This window comes from Haematobia irritans, chromosome 2, assembly GCF_050003625.1.
Source record: "Haematobia irritans isolate KBUSLIRL chromosome 2, ASM5000362v1, whole genome shotgun sequence".
NCBI classification, from domain to species: Eukaryota; Metazoa; Arthropoda; class Insecta; order Diptera; family Muscidae; genus Haematobia; species Haematobia irritans.
In genome coordinates, this window is record NC_134398.1 from 227,238,854 (window position 1) to 227,254,225 (window position 15,372).

A 15,372-nucleotide genomic window follows, 5' to 3' on the forward strand; every position below is an offset into this window, starting at 1 on the left:
TGGACAAGAGGAATTCGAGGAATGTCTGGTTTTGTGAACTCCATATAAGAGGCAGGGACCACAACCAGGCATCCAGTGGATAATAAGGTCTGGGGTGACAAGGGAAAATCAATTAATTAAAACACAATTAAATGCTGTTACAAGCAAGTGTGGAAAGTTGGGATTGAATAGAAATAACAACAACAACAACGAGAATCTCGCTACACACGAAAAATCATCACTGCCAATAAATTGCCGTTGGTTGTCCTAGCAGTAATGGTGGTCGTGATAATGATGGTGGGGACGATTATGGCACCCCACTATCGATAAATGACCCTTCATTAGTCCATCCGGAATATTCATGAAATAATCATAAATTTATGGAGAAAATCAATTATTTTTGCTAGGGGGTTTCACTTCCGTTTATGCCTTCTTGGCCAATGATTACCAATTCTTTCAGTTAATTTCATTAGAGTCGGGGTATAGAGTCATTGTGCTACGATGTCCATTTTGTAGTGTTGTGTTTTTCTTTTTGTGTTTGCTTGTCTGTTTATTTGTTCAGCCCTAATGGTTTTGTTAGACATTCGAAGGAATAGTAGGAGTGTTATTTATGTAAATCAAAATTGATAATAAACATTGAAATTAATGTATGCAAATCATTTGACCATTCAAATGGGAAAATTTTACACGATTAGGAAACAAAACTTGAAATTTATTACCAATGCTTGGAAATAACAAAATATTTTGAGGACACGGGCGTTTTTTGAATTTAAGGCCTTGTTATTACCAAGAAGGTTTTCCTACTAAAGTAGATGCTCCCAAAGTTATATACGGGTTATAGCTATAGGGAGTTATAGTAAACTACTGGACATCTTTGAATTTCTTTAGAAACCTTATGGCGATTTCGATGGGGAAAAAAGGTGCAACATTCTAGAAATTGTTTGCAAAATATGAAAGACACCGTCATAGCTTTTGGGTCCTGTATCCTTCACTATATTATGAATTAGCAATAACTTTGAAATGACACTATCACTTGGGCGAAAATATAATGGAGAAAAAAGTAGTGTAACAACAAGGCAACATATTTTTTGCGCAACGAAAATGCCCTTAGTCTTCCCATCATCCACCATAAGATGAAGGGTATACTAGCTTTGTCACTCACCTATAACCACGATTGCCACATAATTCTACCAAAAATTTTAGATTTTTTACTCTTTCGTAGATTGGTAGAATTCTTGATGTTTTGATAGATTATGAAATATATTTCACTCCATTTAAAAGTTAATTCACAAATTTTCTATAGAAATAATATTTGGATAGTATTTTCTACAAAAAAAAAAAAAAATTTTGGTAAAATTTTCTATAGAAATAAAATGTTGACATAATTTTCTGTAGAAATAAAATTTTGACAGATTTTTTTATAGAAATAACATTCTGCAAAATAAGATTTATTTGCTTGGTAGTTTTTTTTAGTAATTTTTTTTTTAATTTTGGTAGATTATTTATGGCTCGAGTGTTTGTAACGTAATTGGTCTCGAACCAACGGTTACCATTGTTAGTAGAATTCTACCAAAAATGGTAGATTTTTTTTTGTTTGGTAGGTTGGTAGAATTATTGATGCTTTAATAAATTTTGCAGAACATTCCTCTCCAACTACAGAAATAAAATTTTGACAAAATTTTCTATATAAATAAAATTTTGACAAAATTTTGACAAAATTTTCTATAGATATAAAGTTTTGAAAAAATATTCTATTAAAACAAAATTTTGAACAATAAAATTTTGACAAAATTTTCTATAGAAATAAAATTGTGACAAAATTTTCTATAGAAATAAAGTTTTGACAAAATTTTCTATTAAAACAAAAGTTTGAACAAAATTTTCTATAAAAATAAAATTTTGAACACAAAATAGAAATAACATTTTGACAACATTTTCTATAGAAATAAATTTTTGAGAAAATTTTCTGTAGAAATAAAATTTTGACCAAATCTTCTATGGAAGTAAAATTTTGACAAAAATTTCTATAGAAATAAAATTTTAACAAAATTTTCTATACAAATAAAATTTTGACAAATTTTCCATAGAAATAAAATTTTTATAAAATTCGCTACAGAAACAAAATTTTCTATAGAAATAAAATGTTGACAAATTTTCTATAGAAATAAAATTTTCACAAAACTTTGTACAGGGTAAAAATCATTAAATCAAATTTTTATAAAATTGTCTACAGAAACAAAATTTTCTATAAAAAAAAATTTTGAACAAAAAATAGAATAAAATTTTGACAACATTTGCTATAGAAATAACATTTTGAGAAAAATTTCTGTAGAAATAAAATTTTAACAAAATTTACTACGGAAGTAAAATTTTGACAAAATTTTCTATAGAAATAAAATTTTGACAAATTTTCCATAGAAATAAAATTTTTATAAAATTTTCTATAGAAATAAAATTTTAACAAACTTTTCTATACAAATAAAATTTTGACAAATTTTCCATAGAAATCAATTTTTTATAAAATTTGCTACAGAAACAAAATTTTCTATAGAAATAAAATTTTGACAAATTTTCTATAGAAATAAAATTTTCACAAAACTTTGTGCAGGATTAAAATTGTGACAAAATTTTCTACGAAAATCAAATTTTGACAAAATTTTCTATGGAAATAAAATTTTGACAAATTTTCCATAGAAATCAAATTTTTATAAAATTTGCTATATATTAATTATATAATATAAGTAAAATTTTTGACAAGTTATTCTATAGAAATAAAATGTTGACAAAATTGTTTACAGAAATTAAATTTTGACAAAATTTTCTATAGACATAAAATTTTGATAAAATTTCTATACAAGTAAAATTTTGACAAAATTTTCTATGAAATAAAATTTTGAAAAAATTTCTATACAAATAAAATTTTGACAATATTTTCTATAGAAATAAAATTTTGACAATATTTTCTATAGAAATAAAATTTTGACAAAATTTTCTGTAGTAATAAAATTTTTACAAAATTTTCTATAGAAATAAAATTTTGACAAAATTTTCTACAGAAATAAATTTTTGACAACATTCTCTATACAAATAAAATTTTGGCAAAATTTTCTATACAAATAAAATTTTCACAAAATTTTCTATACAAATAAAATTTTGACAAAATTTTCTATACAAATAAAATTTTGACAAAATTTTCTACAGAAATAAATTTTTGACAAAATTTTCTATAGAAATAAAACTTTTGACAAAATTTTCTATAGAAATCAAATTTTGATAACATTTTCTGTAGAAATAAAATTTTGACAAATTTTCTATAGAAATAAAATTTTTGAAAAATTTTCTATAGAAATAAAATTTTGATAACATTTTCAATAGAAATAAAATTTTGACAAATTTTCTATAGTAATACAATTTTGAAAAATTTTCTATACAAATAAAATTTTGACAAAATTTTCTATACAAATAAAATTTTGACAAATTTTTTCAGAAATAATTTTTTGACAAAATTTTCTATACAAATAAAATTAAGACAAAATTTTCTATACAAAAAAAAAAAATTTTGACACAATTTTCTTTACAAATAAATTTTTGAAAAATTTTCTATAGAAATAAAATTTTTGACAAAATTTTCTACAGAAATAAATTTTAGACAAAATTTTCTATACAAATAAAATTGTGACAAAATTTTGTATACAAATAAAATTTTGACAAAATATTCTATAGAGATAAAATTTTGACAACATTTTCTATAGAAATAAAATTTTGACAAAATTTTCTATAGTAAAAAATTTTGACAAAATTTTCTATAGAAATTAAATTTTGACAAAATTTTCTATGGAAATAAAATTTTGACAAAATTTTCTATAGAATTAAAATTTTGACAAAATTTTCTATGGAAATAAAATTTTGACAAACTTTCCTATAGAAATAAAATCTTGACAATATTTTTTAAAAATTTTACAAAATTTTCAATAGAAATAAAATTTTGAACAAATTTTTCTATAGAAATAAAATTTTGAGAAAATTTTCTACAGAAATAAATTTTTGACAAATTTTTCTATAGAAATAAAATTTTTGACAAGTTTTTCTATAGAATTAAAATGTTGACAAAATTTTCTATAGAAATAAAATTTTGACAAAGTTGTCTGCAGAAATAAAATTTTGACAAAATTTTCTATAGAAATAAAATTTTGTATAAAAATAAAATTTTGAACAAAATTTTCTATGAAATAAAATTTTGATAAAATTTCTTTACAAATAAAATTTTGACAAAATTTTCTACAGAAATAAAATTTTTACAAAATTTTGTACAGGGTTTAAATTGTGACAAAATTTTCTACAGAAATAAAGTTTTGACAAAATTTTCTAGTAAAACAAAATTTTGACAAAATTTTCTACAGAAATAAATTTTTGACAAAATTTTCTATACAAATAAAATTTTGACAAAATTTTCTATACAAATAAAATTTTGACAAAATTTTCTATACAAATAAAATTTTGACAAAATTTTCTATACAAATAAAATTTTGACAAAATTTTCTATACAAATAAAATTTTTGACAAAATTTTCTATAGAAATAAAATTTTGACAAAATTTTCTATAGTAATAAAATTTTGAAAAATTTTTCTATAGAAATAAAATTTTGACAACATTTTCTGTAGAAATGACATTTTGCAAATTAGTATTTGTTTGTTTGGAAGTTTTTTAGTAAAATTTCTCCAAATGTGGGTAGTTTATTTATGGCTCGAGAGACAACCGAGCTCACACCCCATAAAGCATACAGGGGACCATATATGTAATGCGATCAATGTAAAGCGCTATATTAAAAAAATCGGAAATAATATATTGCTTTTCTGTGGCACAAATTATGGCCTTTAAACGACTGCCAAAGCCATCACACACTACACGAAATAGGCTCTTTTTTTGTTTTCGAATTGTTTCGGTGTAGAAACGTTAGATAGACTAGTATAAATTGTAAACTCTTACGAGTTGGTTAACTTCGAAAAAGTTGAACGAAGAGCCTTCGCATGCATCAAAGTTACAGAATTTGCTTTCTCCGATGTGAAGTCAATTGAGCAGTTTATGAAAAACAAAACCATCGTTTTAGCTGATAGCCTAAATAGCTAATGCTAGATTTTTCTCTATTATTCTTATATTTACCATAATTTTAATAAATAAAGAAACCATCGTAAGGTTGACACTAAAAACTACCAAAGCGTCGATCATCTCAAGACGATACTTCTCCGGGAATGAGCAAAAATACCAGCCACTTTCCTGCTCCACAAAGTTAAAGGCCCTTCTCATTTGAATCCATAACATGCTCATGATTGTTATTTTTGCGTTATAATTTAAAATTGTTAAATAAATGGTATTTGATGTGATAACATCATTCATAAACCCATTAGTTTTGGGGGCGCGAATACAATGAGCATGGGAAAAAAGTGCTCTAATTAAAACACATTAGTTGCGAATCATTGTAGCATGTAAATGAATGACTGACTGGTCTTTGTACAAAATGAAACAAAAATGAAATCATGCTCAAGCAAAAATACGTGGAAATTTGTAAATACACTTCGTTGGCAAAATTTGTGAAATTTTAAAAACTAAAAACGGAAACAAATATAAATCGATTTAAGTGGAAATTTTCCAAATAGGTTTTATTGGAAAGCATCGGGTTGAAGAATATACAATTTATAATATGATATAAATTAAAATTGAACACAACCTCAGGAGACTTTTTAAAAAGACACCTAAATCACTCAGTACAAAAAAAAAGAGTTTCGAAATAGAAGTAGTTTGGATCCCCCAATTTTGAACGGGTAATTAGTGAAAATTTGGATCTTTCCTATGCATTTTACATGGACTGGTAGTGGAAGTGTTCTATTTCGCATTATTTATATCCTTCAACACTACTGTGCTACATGGAATATCAATTTATGCCTTTGTATGTAACGCCAAGACGGAGCAGTCTTAGACCCAATAGTAAATATCGTCTTTAGAATTAAATTCTGAGTCGATTTAGCGATGTCCGTCTGTCTGTCTATTGATGTATTTTGTGTGCAAAGTAAAGGTCATAGTTTAAGTCAGATCTTTATCAAATTTTGCACAGGGTCTAACTTCTGCTCGTCAACAATCCTTATTTTTCAACTAACCATTTATTTACCGATTTAGATATAGCTGCCATATATATTTCTCACCTATATGGTGAAAATCGAAATGTTTATCAACCGATCTTCTTCAAAGTTGGTACTTCGGAATGTTTTGTGAGTCTTTGAAAACATGGCAAATATCATCCAAATCGGCTCAGATTGGATCAGATGGATCCCATATACATACGCCTAATTTTGGGAAATATGTTAAAAAATTCATTATTTTGCTCCTATTTTCAACGGGATTTTACACCAATTAACTTGATGCTGTGATCTTCCATTTTAGTGTGTCGATTTTTTAGATTTAGATAAACCTCCCATATATATGACCTTTCCATATATGATCTTTGCACACAATTTCAGTGATGATATCTTGAAGTCATTGTAGTCATATCGTACTCACAAAAATGACAGATTTTCCACCAGAGAATGAATCTGCCAAGTTGCACCGCCGATTTTAGCCGTCGCCTCACCACGACTCAAAATTTTTGATTTATATCAGAAAAATTTATTAATAATTGTTATATATTTTGTCAAAATGTTTAATTTTCCACACAAAAGCCGTCAGTATAAAGTTGCTAAATTAATTTTGGAAAAAGTTAACTTAAACAAGTAAGGAAAGTCTAAAGTCGGGCGGGGCCGACTATATTATACCCTTCACCACTTTGTAAGTCCACATTTTCGATACCATATCAAATCGGGCGGGGCCCCTGCACCACTTTGTAGATCTAAATTTTCGATACCATATCACATCCGTCAAATGTGTTGGGGGCTATATATAAAGGTTTGTCCCAAATACATACATTTAAATATCACTCGATCTGGACCGAATTAGATAGACTTCTACAAAATCTATAGACTCAAAATTTAAGTCGGCTAATGCACTAGGGTGGAACACAATGTTAGTAAAAAAATATGGGAATTTAAATCTGAAGCCGTTTTAAGGAAACTTTGCAAAAGTTTATTTATGATTTATCGCTCGATATATATGTATTAGAAGTTTTGGAAAATTAGAGTCACTTTTACAACTTTTCGACTAAGCAGTGGCGATTTTACAAGGAAATTGTTGGTATTTTGACCATTTTTGTCGAAATCAGAAAAACATATATATCTAAATCTGAACCGATTTCAACCAAATTTGGCACGCATAGCAACAATGCTAATTCTACTCTCTGTGCAAAATTTCAACTAAATCGGAGTTAAAAATTGGCCTCTGTGGTCATATGAGTGTAAATCGGGCGAAAGCTATATATGGGAGATATATCTAAATCTGATCCGATTTCAACCAAATTTGGCACGCTTAGCTACAATGCTAATTCTACTCCCTGTGCAAAATTTCAACTAAATCGGAGCAAAAAATTGGCCTCTGTGGTCATATGAGTGTAAATCGGGCGAAAGCTATATATGGGAGATATATCCAAATCTGAACCGATTTCACCCAAATTTGGCACGCGTAGTTATAATGCTAATTCTACTCCCTGTGCAAAATTTCAACTAAATCGGAGTTAAAAATTTGCCTCTGTGGTCATATGAGTGTAAATCGGGCGGAAGCTATATATGGGAGATATATCCAAATCTGAACCGATTTCAACCAAATTTGGCACGCATAATAACAATGCTAATTCTACTGCCTGTGCAAAATGTCAACTAAATCGGAGGTAAAAATTGGCCTCTGTGGTCATATGAGTGTAAATCGGGCGAAAGCTATATATGGGAGCTATATCTAAATCTGAACCGATTTGGCTGATATTATGCAAGTTTTTCGAGACCCATAAAATATTCGGATGTACGGAATTTGAGGAAGATCGGTTGATATACACGCCAATTATGACCAGATCGGTGAAAAATATATATGGCAGCTATATCTAAATCTGAACCGATTTTTTCCAAAATCAATAGGGATCGTCTTTGAGCCGAAACAGGACCCTATACCAAATTTTAGGACAATCGGACTAAAACTGCGAGCTGTACTTTGCACACAAAAATACATCAACAGACAGACAGACAGACAGACGGACAGACAGACGGACAGACAGACAGACGGACATCGCTAAATCGACTCAGAATTTAATTCTAAGCCGATCCGTATACTAAAAGGTTGGTCTATGATTACTCCTTCTTGGCGTTACATACAAATGCACAAACTTATTATACCCTGTACCACAGTAGTGGTGAAGGGTATAAAAATTCGAATAAAATGTAAATTTGATTGTAAGATTAGTTGTACAACAAATCTCATTACTATTCGAATAACTTCAAATTGATTTTATAATGGATAATTGTCCGCCACCGAATGGACATATTTATATCGGCTTCATTCTCTGCTTCAAATTGATTTTGTAATGGATAATTGTCCGTCGCCGAATAGAAAAACTTATATCGTCTAGCACTCCAACTTAGTTGTTGCCCATATGCTAAAATATTATTCCAAAATCCACAACTAACCTACCTACCATGGGGACATTTGGCCCATATTTTTGCTAAATTTTAAAAATGCCTCAAAATATATGTATCACCCGATATACCCACTCACAATGGACTGAATAGTCTAAGTGATCCTGAAACTAAATCGGACTGCCACTTTAACCTTTTTAACCCACCGTCGGTGTGGTCCTTCATTCCTTTTTTAAATTTTGGTTCGTTTTTTGTTTCTATTGTTTTTTCTGTTTTTATTGTCCAGTGTTGCGCTTAAAATGGCAAAATAGGAAATTTTCTAGGAATTTTAGAAAATTTAATAAATACTTAAACTTCAACTTATTAATAAATCGACATTTCTCATAACGAATTTAGTGCAACTTCATACATCTCCGATATTTAAATGTAGATACTTTTATCCATATTTTTATACCCTGCGCCACACTGTGGAACAGGGTATTATAAGTTAGTGCATATGTTTGTAACACCCAGAAGGAGACGAGATAGACACATGGTGTCTTTGGCAATAATGCTCAGGGTGGGTCCCTGAGTCGATATGACCATGTCCGTCTTTCCGTCCGTCCGTCCGTCCGTCTGTCTGTGAACACATTTTTGTGATCAAAGTCAAGGTCGCAATTTAAGTCCAATCGCCTTCAAATTTGGCACATGTTCCTAATTTGGGTCAGAATATAACCCTATTGATTTTGGAAGAAATCGGTTAGGATTTAGATATAGCTCCCATATATATCTTTCGCCCGATATGGACTTATATGGCCCCAGAAGCCAGATTTTTGGCCGAATTTGGTTGAAATTTTTCACTAGGAGTAAAATTAGTAGTACAGTTAAGTGTGCAAAATTTGGTTGAAATCGACTCAGATTTAGATATAGCTCCCATATATATCTTTCGCCCGATATGGATAATATGGACCCAGAAGCCCGAGTTTTGGCCCGATTAGCTTGAAATTTTGCACAAGGAGTACTATTGGTAGTATAGTCATGTGTGCCAAATTTCATTGAAATCGGTTCAGATTTAGATATAGCTTCCATATATATTTTTCGCCCAATATGGACTTATATGGCCTCAGAAGCCAGAGTTTTGGCCCAATTTGGTTGAAATTTTGCACTAGGAGTACAATTAGTAATATAGTCATGTGTGCCAAATTTGATTGAAATCGGTTCAGATTTAGATATAGCTATCATATATATGTTTTCTGATTTCGACAAAAATGGTCAAAATACCAACATTTTCCTTGTTAAATCGCCACTGCTTAGTCGATAAGTTGTAAAAATGACTCTAATTTTCCTAAACTTCTAATACATATATATCGAGCGATAAATCATAAATAAACTTTTGCGAAGTTTCCTTAAAATTGCTTCAGATTTAAATGTTTCCCTTTTTTTTTTTTTTCCTTTATTGTTCCTCTTGGTAGCATAGGGCTTCTACAAGAATTTTATATCTACTTTTATCGATACATATAATTTTAATATCGTTTAGTGTCTTGTTTATTCTTAATAATTCAGTTTGTACAGTTCTGCGCCATGTATTTTTGGGTCGCCCTGGTCTTCTCGATCCTTGGGGGTTCCACTCCATGGCCATTCTAGAGATGCTGTTTGTCGGTTTCCGTAATGTATGCCCAATCCATCTCCATTTTCGTCTAGCAATTTGTCTTGTTATTGGTTCTTCATTTACTTTTGTATACAGTTCTCCATTTGTTATTGTATTGGGCCAGAATATACCACATATTATGCGGAGGCACTTGTTGATAAAAGTTTGAATTCTTTGTGCTATGTTTTTAGACATGAGCCAGGTTTCGCTTCCATATTAAAGTATTGACTTCACGCACGAATTGAAAATCTTTATTTTTGTGTTCTGAGATATTTGTCTTGCCCTCCATATTTTCTTCAGTCGGCCAAATGCTGATCTGGCTTTTTTCAGCCGATTGTCAACGTCCTCTTCTATCCCGTTGTCACTAGACATCATACTACCCAAATAGCAAAAGTTCTGAACAAAAGAGGTAGGCTGATTGGAGATGGTGAAGTTGCTATCGGTAGATTGGTTAATACGCATTGCGAAAGTTTTGCTAATATTCACTTCCAAACCTACTTGTTTTGACATGGCGACGAGGTCGTTAAGTTTATTTTGCATGTCAGAGTGTTTATGGGATAATAGGCAGATGTCGTCTGCGTACGCTAGGTATTCAAGGTGCCTGTGCATGTTCCATACTATCCCTCTTTTTTGTTGAGACAACTTTAGCATGATGTCATCTAGCACTACTGCAAACAGAAGTGGCGAAAGTGGGCAGCCTTGTTTAACACCAGCATTTGTGTAAAATGGGTCACTGATCGTACCATTGTGACGTACTTGTAGCGTGAAGTTTGTGTACATAGCTTTGATGATATTTATTATTTTCTTCGGGACCTCTTTGCGTACCAAAGCTTCCCATATCGATCTTCTCTTTATTGAATCAAACGCTTTTTTAAAATCTATGAATACCATATACAACGGTGTACGCCATTCGATAGATTGTTCTATAACTATACGGAGTGTGTTTGTTTGATCTAAACAACTTCTTTGCGGTCTGAATCCTGCCTGCTCTTCGCTTAACGCTTGCTCTACACATTGCATTCTATTATTGAGAATTATCGCTAGTATTTTGTAAATCGTGTTCAGCAGGGTAATGCCTCTCCAATTATTGCAGTCCGTGAGATCGTTTTTCTTTGGTAGTTTTATTACTGTTCCTTTTGTCCACTCTTCTGGCAGTTGTTCCGTTAGCCATGCTTTTTGTATATGTGGGGTTAGTATTTCCGCTGATACCTGAGGGTTTGTTTTTAGGAGTTCAGGTGGGATACCGTCTTCTCCTGGAGATTTGTTAGATTTTAATTTGAGGATGGCATTGGCTATTTCATTAATGTCTGGCATGTCCACGTTTATGCTACTGATATTCTCTTCCGATTCGTTGTGTTCGCTATACCCGTTGTCTTCGTAAACTCCATTATCGTTGCTAATCGATTCAAAATGTTGTTTCCATCTACGTGTTTGTTCCTCAGTTGTGGTTAGGAGTCTACCTTGTTCGTCCTTGATTAGCTGATTGTGGTTTCTGTACTGATTTGATATTTGACCAATTATTTTGTGTAGTTCCCTCATATTATTGGCTCCTGCTGCCGCCTCTGCTTCGTTTGCCAAATTCTGGAGGTAATTCCTTTTATCATTTCGCGCTGATTTCTTAACTGCCTTTGCGATTTCGTGGTATTGGGCTCTGAGGTTCAAGTTATCAGACTGGTGCCTTTTTAGTCGGTTTCTTTCCTGTATAAGTCCCCACGTTGTTTCCGATATCCATCTTTTCCTTCTCTCGGGTTGCTTGTGTCCTATTTTATTTTTTCCTATTTCTCTTAGCATGTTGCACGTATGTTCCCACGTGTCGTCATTTCCCGGTAAGCAACTCCGTAGATAGTTTCCTACCTCCTCTTTTAGTTCTACGTTTCTCAGTTTCGATACGTCTAGGAGTTTGTGTAGCCTTCCCTTGTTTCTGGCGAAAATGTTTTTTAGTTTGATTTTTATTGAAGCGACTACTAGCTCGTGGTCGCTGTCTATGTCAGCCCCTCGTTTTGATCGAACGTCTTGGAGCGAACCTCTCCATTTACGACCGATGCATATATGGTCAATTTGATTTTTCGTTGTGCCGTTGGGCGATGTCCATGTGTATTTGTGTATGTCTTTATGGGGGAACAGTGAACCACCGATAACCAGATCAAAAGTTTGGCATAACTCTATAAAACGATCTCCATTATTATTTTTTGTACCAATTGCATGTTTTCCCATTATGTGTTGTAGTCCTGTATTGTTGTTTCCTACTTTCGCGTTTAGATCCCCCATAAGGATAGGTATGTCCCTCTTCGGAGTGCTATGTATTGTTGCCATCAGTTGGTTGTAGAAGTCATCTTTCACTGCAGTATCAGCGTCTTCGGTTGGTGCGTAGCATTGTATTATTGTGATACATTTTTTTATTGTTGTGTGGAAGCGTGCTGTTATAATACGATCAGAAACGGGTGTCCATGATTTAAGAGTTTTTGCAACCTTTCTAGATATTAAGAATCCAACCCCGCTTTCCGCTCGATTCACCTTGCCGCTATATAAAATGATGTTACCCTCCGCAGATGTTATTTTGTCACTTTTACACCATCTCATCTCACTAATGCCCAGTATTGCTATTTTAAACTTTTGAAGTTGCGATTCGAGTTGTGCCAGGCGCGATGTCTCCCTGAGTGTCCTTACATTCCATTGTCCAATTCTAATCCGGTTTCGTGTGCCAATAGTCGTCACCGTGTGGGGATTGTTTCTTTTATTTCCTGTACATGTTTCATTAATCAGGTTTAATTTCGGCTAAGTGGGTGATTGGCCTACTGTAACCTATGATGGTGCTGGGGCTGCCAGCTTGTAGACGCCATCCCATCTAACAAAAGTACACATTTATATAGCGAACCGCTTGCTCCAAGATCGACGTCCGCTTTCCGCTGTTCGGAAGCCGTTTCCATTGGTGGCCATCGGAGCGCCGACCGATTTCCATTGGTTGCCATACCAGCTGCCTCAGCTTCTGCCCACCAGTGGTACTAAGGGACCAGCTGCCGTCCCTTAGGCTAGTTTTTGGTCACCCCCGAGTATTTTATTTCCTCGGTACCCGCTTTGCTGTTAGGCAAAGTGAGCTTCCCCAATTCGCCAATGGGAGGGTCCCGATAGAGGATCTAGCAATCCCCCACGATAGAGGATCTAGCAATCCCCCATATTTTACTAAAATTGTGTTCCACCCTAGTGCAGTAGGCAACTTAAATTTTGAGTCTATAGATTTTGTAAAAGTCTATCAAATTCTGTCCAGATCGAGTGATATTTAAATGTATGTATTTGGAATAAACCTTTATATATAGCACCCAACACATTTGACGGATGTGATATGGTATCGAAAATTTAGATCTACAAAGTGGTGCAGGGTATAATATAGTCGGCCCCGCCCGACTTTAGACTTTCCTTACTTGTTTTCTCATGTATTATGATTTTTACATAAAAAAAATATACAAAATCATTATCTCAGAAGTTGAAAACGTTTTTATTTTAATTAATACTCTTGCGAAAAGTTCAATAACCACATATAGAGAAAAGCCACAAAGACCACACAAATAGCGATAGTAAAACTCTAACCATTTTTAGGTTTTATACAACGTGTATGTGGTCTTCATGCAACATTTGCATGTTGCTTGGTGGTCGGAATAGTTCGCTACCATACAATGATCCATTCCCATATCTTTGGTTGATTATTTTAAGAACATTGACATGTGGTCTCTGCAGACCATTGGTTTTAAATCCTTTGCATGGTACATAGTATAACTATTGTCTGGTCATGACATTTATTTCTATTTCTATTTCTATTTCTAATTCTATTTTTAATTTTTTGTTATTTCTTCTTTATCCGCATACATCAGAGAATTGGGGAAGTACAAACTAAAAAAAATAACTGCCTTCTATATCGTTTGCTCCATCAATTATAGAGCAATTGAATTTGTTTCTCGGACTAATCAAATAATCGCCACTAAAGGTAAAGGTTACACAAATTGAATAGAACTCAATCCACCCGGGAGAAATAACGAATTCAAAATGTTTAAAATGTACTTGAATGGAAAAAAGTTAGATAGTATGGTAGTGTTTGCTTTGCTTTAGCTAAGTTTGTTACAGGAAATGTGAATTAAGTGGGACTACGAATTAAAAGAAAAAAGTATGATGAATGAGCTTAAATTAACAATATGACCACATACAAATTTTTTTTCTGATTCAATCACGAAATTAATTGATCCAATTAATTTTTAATTGAAATGTCTTCAATCACAGAAATGATAGTATCAATTAAAAAATTAACTGAAAGTCAATTAAAAAGTTAATTGATCCAATTAAAAAATTAATTGATACTATTATTTTTGTGATTGATTTTTGTTTCAATTAAAAAATTTGTTGAATCAATAAAATTTTTAATTGAATATTTTTTCAAACTCAATTAAAATTTTAATTGGAAAATTTTTCGTGAAATTTTTGTGTGTGCAGAAACACACCTGTTTAGTTGTGTTCGGTACTTTGAAACGTTTTATTAAAAAACAGACTTTGTTCAATATTTTAGGAAGATTTTTTACAAATGGATGTAGTATCGAAATATTGTTTCAGGTCCTGCGATATACAAGTATTAGAGGAGAAATTTACGAAATTTAGAAAACCATATAACGACCTCCGACTTTTTGAAAAAAAAAAGTCCACTCCTTTGTCTGATGTCGCTTAAGTTTTCCGATAGGCGCTATGGATATGGCCCCTCGAAAAATTAGCTCCAAATCCTAAATGAAGTAGGGCCCCAAAATTTGTATGGGTTCATTTTCACATGGTATTTTTAATAAAAATTGAAAATGAGCCCCAATTTGATTTTCAAATTTCACGATTCAACTCATATTCATTATGGAACACCACACAGTGGTTCCAAATCGCTCATTTTGGAAATAATTCTGCAACTTTTGAACGTATAAAGATATCAACATAATTTTTATACTCTCCACCATAGGATGGGGGGTATATTAACTTTGTCATTCCGTTTGTAACACATCGAAATATTGATCTAAGACCCCATAAAGTATATATATTCTGGGTCGTGGTGAAATTCTGAGTCGATCTGAGCATGTCCGTCCGTACGTTCGTCCGTCCGTCCGTCTGTTGAAATCACGCTAATTTCCGAACGAAACAAGCTATCGACTTTAAACTTGGCACAAGTAGTTGTTATTAATGTAGGTCGGATGGTATTGCAA